This window comes from Spermophilus citellus, assembly GCF_964194105.1.
Source record: "Spermophilus citellus genome assembly, chromosome: 5".
Classification (NCBI taxonomy): Eukaryota; Metazoa; Chordata; class Mammalia; order Rodentia; family Sciuridae; genus Spermophilus; species Spermophilus citellus.
This window is the reverse complement of record NC_138186.1, coordinates 53,309,443-53,318,118: the sequence shown is the minus strand read 5'-3', so window position 1 is coordinate 53,318,118 and position 8,676 is coordinate 53,309,443. Positions and strand designations below refer to the sequence as shown.

General features: G+C 50.7%; 1 long non-coding RNA gene across 1 annotated transcript; it reads left to right on the top strand.

The window, feature by feature from the left end:
* Nucleotides 1–1,675: 1,675 nt before the first annotated feature.
* LOC308649801 lies at nucleotides 1,676–7,725 on the top strand. Its single transcript, XR_014022166.1, has 3 exons — nucleotides 1,676–1,896; nucleotides 6,913–7,008; nucleotides 7,130–7,725. It is a non-coding gene; the product is annotated as an uncharacterized lncRNA (long non-coding RNA).
* The last annotated feature ends 951 nt before the right edge of the window (nucleotides 7,726–8,676 follow it).

The window sequence follows — 8,676 nt, the reverse complement described above, 5'->3', positions numbered from 1 at the left end:
TTTTTTTTTTGTGGTGCTGGGGATTGAACCCAGGGCCTTGTGCATGTGTGGCAAGCTCTCTACCAACTGAGCCATAGCCCCAGCCCCCCAAGTGCTGGGGTTTATTTATTTATTTATTTATTTATTTATTTATTTTTTAGAGAGAGAGAGAGAGAGAGAGAATTTTTTTAATATTTATTTATTTTTTTTAGTTTTCGGTGGACACAACATCTTTGTTTTGTATGTGGTGCTGAGGATCAAACCCGGGCCGCACGCATGCCAGGCGAGCGCGCTACCGCTTGAGCCACATCCCCAGCCCCAGTGCTGGGTTTTATGGGAAGATCTGGGGATGCAGAAATGAATGGGACGAGGCCCCTGATCTTGTGCTCCTAAATAAACAGTCATGACTCCACGTGCCAAGGAGACTTTCTCCATGTCAGGCGCTCACCACAGGCCTTCCACGCACTGAATCCTGAAAACAAGCTTCTGGTGTGTTATTATCCCCACCTAACGACGAGGAGAGCCAGGCTAATGAAGGTGAAATAACCTGCCACAGGCACAAGACCAACCGGCAGGTGTCCGGCTCCAGCAGGCTGACAGCTGGAACCATTTTCTTCACCCATACCCTAGCCCTTGGAGACCCGCCTTCCTGCCTGAACGTTAGTGACTCATTGCTCATAATTTTTACAAATGCAGTTTATCTCTGGGCTTGGTCAGGTGGCTTTTGAGAAACAGGTTTGTTGACATCTTACTGTACCACGCTGTACTAGAGCAGAGGTGGCTCAGCCTGCAGCCCCCTGAAGACTGACAAGGCTGCAGAAACCCAGGGCCACATATGGACTCACTGGAGGGACAGAGAATCAGCTCTTGCTTCCCCTCTCCCTTTTCTGGAATGGATGATACCCCAGATTTGTTTTGGTTTGCAAAACAAATACCAGACCAGTGGCTGATAGGCGACGAACCAGGAGGACACCTCTCAGGGAATGACCCTGGGGCCTTGCTAGATCAGCTTTTATATCTTTGCAATGATAAATGCTATTTTCTCCTTTTTTTTCCCCCTCTGGGTAGAAATTGAGACTCAGAGCTGTTAGTTAACATCTCCCAAATCACACAGCTCGTAGGAGCCAGAATGATCCTAAGTTTGTAAAACTCCAAAACCCACACTTTAATCACAGTTGCCTCCTGGACGCTACACTTGGCAGAATGAGGAAGAAACTCCCTTCCTGCGGAGGTTCCTGACAAACCTTAAGTGGCAGGTGAGGGTCGCAGACAACCTTGGGGGTCTATTGGGTAGGGACGCCTGGCACAATGGATCTCAAGGCGCTCTGGACTCACTATCTCTTTAAGACCCGGGGCTCCCTCAATGCCAAGCCTGCTCTTTTGCTCCGAGGTTCCAGGGGTGGGGAGCCGGACTGAACATGCTGACATACAAGCAAAAATCCACCTCAGCACTTTCGCCTCGCCTCGGTGGCTCTGCCCCCCCCCCCCCGCAGCTCTCATTTATTTATTACTATGCTATTCCGCGGCCCTGCCCCTGTGTCAATACTGATAAAAGCAAATCGCCCCACAAACAGGTGCAGCTGGGAGCTGCCCCTTGGACAGCTGCCAGGGAAATGTGATCGCTCAGCTGGGGTGACCTGCCCCTGCCCAACCCCCTCTCGGGTTCCAGCTCCGAGCATGTGTCCTTGGGCGGTGGATGTCGTCCGCCTGTCTGAGCCCTGGTATCTGGGTTGGCATCGTGGGCTCCCGCGGGTGCTGGGTGGGGTGGGGTGGGCGTGCGCAGGAGCGGGGACACCGGGTTTCCATGTGTTTTCTCTCTCGATTTCTTCCCACAAATTCAGAGAATATTCTGTCCCCAAGTCCCCTGTTAAGTATTTCGGAGTATTGCCTATGCCCATCACCGCCTGCTATTTCTAGGTAAGAAATCCTTCTTGCCTGCCCATTTCCAAAGGCGCACGCAGGTTTGCAGTGGAATGGTCCAGAGGCATTTTCTGGGTTCCCCCCCCCTCCCCGGCTTCCCTATGAGTTTGCGTCCCGAATGCGTCTGGGGGCTCCGCCGCCGGGTGACTGTGACTCCGGTTTGGGAAAGCTGGTATTTCAGTCCCCTCCCCCACTCCGTGTGGGTCCCCAGCATCCCTCCCCGCTTCCCCAGGGCACCAGCCTCTCCAGAAATACCCCAGCGCGGGTGCAGCCTGCGCTCCCGTGGGACACGGCGGCGACCAGGGCGCAACCGAGCCGCAGGGCGGGCCCGGGCGGGGCGAGGCGAGGCCGAGGGGCTGGGGCGCGGGGCCCCTGGTCGCAGAGGAGCGCGCAGCTCAGGGAGGGACAAGGTTGCTATGCAAATGGCTCCGCGGCCTGCGGCCCCCCTTACCCAGGGGCCCTGCGGTTGCCAAAACAGACCATTCCCCAGAACAGTCGCCTAGAAACGGGCGCCGTCATAGCAGCCTCTGGGTAGCAGCGAGCCCGCCTGCTGCCAGGAGGAGCCGGTCAGGATGCGCAGACCTCCGGCAACCCCTCCCCATCAGCCTCCACCTCGGGGAAGGGCGTGGTGGCTCCGTCCCCCATCCAGGAGGGAGGGGGCACTAATTGGATTGGAACCCTCCAGAAACCCATCAGCTGCTCCTCCCTGGGGGAGGGGGAGGAGGAGGGCTGTGGATTGTCTTTGTGACGGGTCTCAGCCTCTCCCGCCCTACAGCCTGCCCTAACCTGGTGTTTTCCGGACCCTGTCCACCCATCCTCGGTCTAGGACACAATGGCAAGTGCCTTTTAGACTAGAGGTAGCAGATGTGGGTCAGATGGTCTCCCACATGGAATTCAGCTTTGATAGCAATGTGATGCTACAAGATCTCACCTGGTTGGGAGGGACTGGCTGGGGGCTGGGGGCAGAATGCAGCTTTGCCCTGGTCACAAATCATGCCTTATCCACTTCACCCCTCAACGACCCCACTTTCTAATGAATGAATTAATTAAATTCTTTTGGTAGTGGGGATTGAACCCAGGGGTGCTCTAAATCTGAGCTATATTGCTACCTCCCCAGCTCTTTTTATTTTTTAAGACAGAATTTCAGTCTGACAGAGGTGACACAGGCCTGCAATCCCAGCACACAGGAGGCTGAGGCAGGAGAACTGCAAATTTGAGGCCAGCCTCAGCAATTTAGTAAGACCTTGTCTCAAAAAAAAAAAAAAAAAAAAAAGACTGGGGATGAAGCTCAGTGGTAAAGTACCCCTGAGTTCAAACCCCAGTACCAAAAACAAAAACAAAAGGCAGAGTTAGCTATATTGCTGAGGCTGGCCTTGAATTTGCCATCCTCCTACCTCAGCCTCTGGAGTTGCTGGGATTACAGGCCTGTGCCACCCCATCCCTCCTCCCTTTTTAGCAGCCTCTGTTCCTTAGCCTGCTATGAATCTGACCCTTCCCTAATCCTTGGAAACACATTTTCCCACTTTATCTGGAACCAAGAGATCTGCCTTGACATTTAACTGTGTATCTTGCTTCTTACCAATTAATGTACACTATAAACTTCCAAAAGGCAGAGCCCATATTATAAGTCTGTGATGGCTCATCCTGACCTTAAAGAACAAAACAGATTTTAACATATGCACTTGAATTGAGGTGACAGTGACCTTCATCAACATGGCCACCCTGGGAAGCCTCTAATTGTGCCTTCCCAGTAAGTGCGCAGACCGGCCTTCAGAGATGAGAGTAAAACCTCACCAAACACTTCCAGGATTGGGGAGGGAAGAGATTCCAGACAGCCTGAGTGACTATAAGCCAACTGGTGGGCTACAGAGCAACTACTTGGGACACAGAGTTATTTTTTGGGGTGTGTGTGTGTGTGTGTGTGTGTGTGTGTGTGTGTGTTGGTACCAGGGATTGAACCCAGAGGTGCTTTACCATCCTCTGCCACTTTATTTTTTGAGACAGTGTCTCACTAAGTTGCTTAGGGCCTTGCTAAATTGCTGAGACTGTCCTCGAATTTGTGATCCTCCTGCCTCAGCCTCCCAAACTGCTGGGATTACAGGCATGCGCCCCTGTGCCTGGTGGCACTGAACCTTTTGCATGGTCCAAATGCTGCAGGCCAGCAGGCAGAGGTGTCTGGAGAGCACTTGTGGTGGGGAGGGAGGACAGCTCTGTGCTTCCCTGCAGGGAGAGGGAGTCCCGTTCCTCCATAATCCACACCAACTCAAATAGCAAACCTCCGAATGGCCTGTAAATCTGCACTCTGTCCCTCCTGCTCCCTCTCCCCTTTCTTGCTGGAGTATGGAGTTCCTACTGTGTGCCAGGCGCTGAGCTGGGCACCACAGTCACAGAATGGTTAAGTCGTATCATTCCATATTTGTAAGAAGGAAAAAAAAATCTGTAGTACAGGGGACATTTGCCATGCCTTATGATCACCAGCACCTTTCCTGTTTATGGGTTTTCCCCACATCATAAATCCCACTTCCCCAAAGTAAAGGACAGAAATGTCCTCTCCCACACACTGCAGCAGCGACCGTGTAGGCGGGTGACCTAGGTTCCACCAGTCAGATGCATCCATGTGAGACTGATTTGGAAAAGAGCCATGGTGATGCAGGCTTCGTGGAAAGAGGAGCCCAAGGCAGCATCTTTAAAGCCACAGGAGCCACAGGGGGAAAATTCTGGAGTTTAATTTCCACCATGTTTGTTGGGGAGAGGGATGAGGTAAGTTCCAGAGTTTTAGCTGAGAGGTGGCTGCATTTTTTTCCCCCTGGTACTGGGGATTGAACCAGGTCTCTACCATTGGGCTCCATTTCAGCCCTTTTTTATTTTAATTTGAAACAGGGTCTTGCTAGGCTGGCCTTGAACTTGTGATCCTCCTGCCTCAGCCTCCCAAAAGGCTGGGATTGTCGGGGAGCTCCATGACACCTGGTCAGCCATAGATTTCTTTTCTGTCACCTGAAACAGAGCACTCTGATGCAAACAGAGAGCTGGATAAGTGGATGGCAGTTGGATCGGAAGGTGGGAGGGTGTGTGAGCAAATAGAAGGTTGGACGGATGGGTGGGTAGGTGGACATCCACCTACTGACTTGCTTTTTTGGGGAAATGGGATTATAGATTATAGATCATTTTTTCCTCTGATTATATTAATTTCTTCCTTTTCTTTTATTTCGTGGGGGGGGGAGAGTACTGGGGATTGAACCCAGGGGTGTTCTACCACTGAGCTGCATTTATTTTGAGACAGGGTTTCACTACATTGCTGAGGCTGGCCTCAAACTTCTGATCCTCCTGCCTCAGCCTCTCCGGTAGCTAGATTATAGGTGTGCGCCCCCCAGCTCCTTCCCACATTTTCTCTTCTCTTTTAGGGGAAGCATGTTATTTGTCTAATAATAAAAAAGTTACCAGGAACCCAGACCTGTAATTGCTCATTCAGGTGGAGGTCAATTCAGGGCAGCTAGAAGCCAACTCTGAACACAAGGGTCCATTTTGACAGTTCTGGGGATGGAAGGCAGGTCTTGGTGCGAGTTAGGCAAGCACTCACCACCCTCCATCCTGAACACGGGGGCCTCAACCAGGAGCAGCCCAAGGGGCTCTGGGCTCTGGACTCCCTCTCTCCATCCTCTGAACCCCATAGCATGGCCCCACCTGCCAGAAACACATGCCAGGCTCCTTGTGACATGGTTCCTATTGTTACCCAACAATCCCATTTCACCTTGAGCAAGGATGACATGCACATTGTGACTCATCTCATATGTTCTGCCCTCTCCCTGTGGCACTGACCGTCCCTAGCTGCCATGGGCCACGCAGGGCCTGGTTTCGAAGCTCTTTTTCACAGGGGCATGTCCCATTGCCGGCAGAGACCGTCAGCCCTGAGACAGAAACGTGTGTGATTTCGACAGACCCGTTCCCTGCAGCTTTCTAGAAGTCAGGCTTTGTTTCTAGACGACGGGGATCATATTGTTTATTTTTACATCCATGATTTTCTCCTAATAAAAGCATAAGATTTTGTAGGCGGAGTCCCTTTGTGCAGTTGGCCAGCATTTAATGAGTGTCAATGGCGGGCCAGTCTGTGTGTTGGTTGCTGGGGTCAGGAGGAGATAGGGACAAACCCTGGTCCCTTACAAGGTGTTAGAGTTTAATAGCAAGAAAGACATACTTTTGGGGCTGGGGATGTGGCTCAAGCGGTAGCGCGCTCGCCTGGCATGCGTGCGGCCCGGGTTCGATCCTCAGCACCACATACCAACAAAGATGTTGTGTCCGCCGAGAACTACAAATAAATGTTGGAAAATTCAAAAAAAAAAAAAAAAAAAAAAAGACAGACTTTTAAATGAATGGGGAAGTGCTCTGATAGCTAGTGTTCAGGATAGAGAAGGGAGTGGTTGGTTGGGACAAAAAAGTCCTTTTTATTTATTTAGCAGTACTGGGGATTAAACCCAGGGTGCTCTACCACCGCTACACCCTCAGTCCATTTTGTGTTTTGAGACAGGGTCTTGCCACGTTGCAGAGGGTCTCACTAAATTGCTGAGGCTGGCGTCCATCTTTCTATCTTCCTGCCTGAGTCTCTCAAGCCGTTGGATTGTAGGTGTGCACCACTGCACCCCACTAAAAGTCTTTTTTTTTTTTAACCTGGTACAGAGAAGCACGCCTGTAACGCTAACTACTTGGGAAGCTGAGGCAGAAGGATTACAAGTTCAAAATAATTTTTTTTTTTTTGGATACCAGATATTAAACCTAAGGACACTCCATCACTGAGCCACATCCCCAGTCCTTTTTTATGTTTTATTTTGAGACAGGGTCTTGCTAAGTTTCTAGAGCCTTGCTAAATGGCTGAGGCTGGCTTTGAACTTGTGATTCTCTTGCCTCTGCCTCTCAGACTGCTGGGATTAGAGGCATGTGCTACTGTGAATTTAAGTGCTCTTTTCTCCCATGTCCTGGACTGACTTTGGAAATGTCCCCATCTCTGAACCACTCTGGCAGGATGGTCTCAGCCAGTTGTTACCTGCGCATGGGCTGCTAAGTTATTGCAAGAAGTCGCTGTGTCTATTTGCACACCAAATACCGTCTGCCGCCTGTGTAAGTAATGTCTGGAGGAGGAGGGCTGCTCCTTTTCAGCCGTGCTAAAGCCCTTGTTTTTCATCACTCTGAATTTTCCCAGTTGACCAAATCCTAAAATAACTGCTCTGCTCATTTGCAGGATTGCGACAATTTCCAGAAGGAAGCAGGACTCCTCTTGTCGGAGCAGGTTGGAAGCCACTGAGTTGGGCTGTCAAGCCAGTGTGTCATTTCCCTTGGCCCAGGGGTGTCATGAGACCCGAGGTCAAGTTTCAGCTCCTCCCGGGGCTGGCTAGATGATCTTGGGGACAGCCCCTCGTGACTTGGAGAGCTTTGGTTTCTTCATCCTGGAGCAGAGATCATGAAAATTATTTGTCAGGATTGTCAACAAGATTAGATGAGATAATGAGAGGACTTTGAAAACGGGGAAGTGATGCTGCATGCTGTAGATTGAAGGTCAGGGACTGTGTCTTCGGTTTTCTTCTTCAGTCCTCCTAATGATACTCACGCATTCCTGTCACCTCCTGTATTCAACCAGGACTGGGCGTACAGAAGACCTCAGAAAAACACAGCAAAATGACCTGCACAGGGACTTAGCAAATAGCATCCGGGGCATGCATGTGCCATCTGCGGTGGGAGAGGCAGGGCTGTGCTGTGGTTCCAGCGTGGGCCTGGGTAGCCAGGTTAGCAAGATGACCTTGGGCAAGATGAGCGCTAATGTCCTCATCTATCACAGTGGTCAGTTGCTGAGGGCCATTGCCAAGTAGGAATGACGCATCGCTATTTCCTTGCCAGCGTACCCCATGTTAAATGGACTTGCCTTGGAATTTCGCTGTTGACATTGCATGTGTGTTTGAGAAAGGTGACCCTGCTCAAGGACGAGGGTGGATCCAGGATTAGGGTGTATCCTGCAGTTTGAGGAAGTATCCCGCTCCTTGGGTTTAGGGCGTTCCCGGTTTAAGACAAGTTTAAAACGATATGGGTTTTAGGGAAGTTCGCGGTTGAAGATTATTGCTGCTGGGAATAGGGCGTTCCTGCTGCCTGAGTTCCCGTTGAGATTAAGAAAGTATTGGAAAAAAAAGCCTCGTGGGGTAGGTGAATTGGGCGGAGGAGAACTGGGATTGCCCCAGAGCGTGTGTGGAGGCCGGTGTGAGTTCGGGAATAAAGAATTGCTGTTTGAATCTACAAAGCTGTGGTGGCTCGTGATTCTGTGCCCAGCCAAGACTGTGGCAGTCAGTGATCATCGGAGCTAATTTAGGAAGCTGTTGGGAGAACTGAAGGGGTTTGTTTGGTCTATGTCAGGCCAGGAGCAAATCAAATGCTCTGTTAGCATCAGTAGTTGTTACTATTTTACTATTCTATGCTGAGTGATTCTTCAAACTGGAAATGGGAGATTTGGCTTCTGGTTTCATTTTGTTTTTGCACTACTAGGTAGGTTGCTGGGGATCTTACTGCCTCAACCTCCAGAGCTGCTGGGATTACAGGCAAGTGCTACACCATCGGACTTGGACTTCTGGTTTTGTTAAGAATTATCCAAGCTGGGCTCAGTGGTGCACACCTGTCATCCCAGCAACTCAGGAGGCCGAATCCGAGGATCACAAGTGTGAGGCCAGACTCAGCAACTTTGTGAGGCCCTAAGTAACTTATGGAAACTGTCTCAAAATAAAATATAACATAGGCTGGGGATGT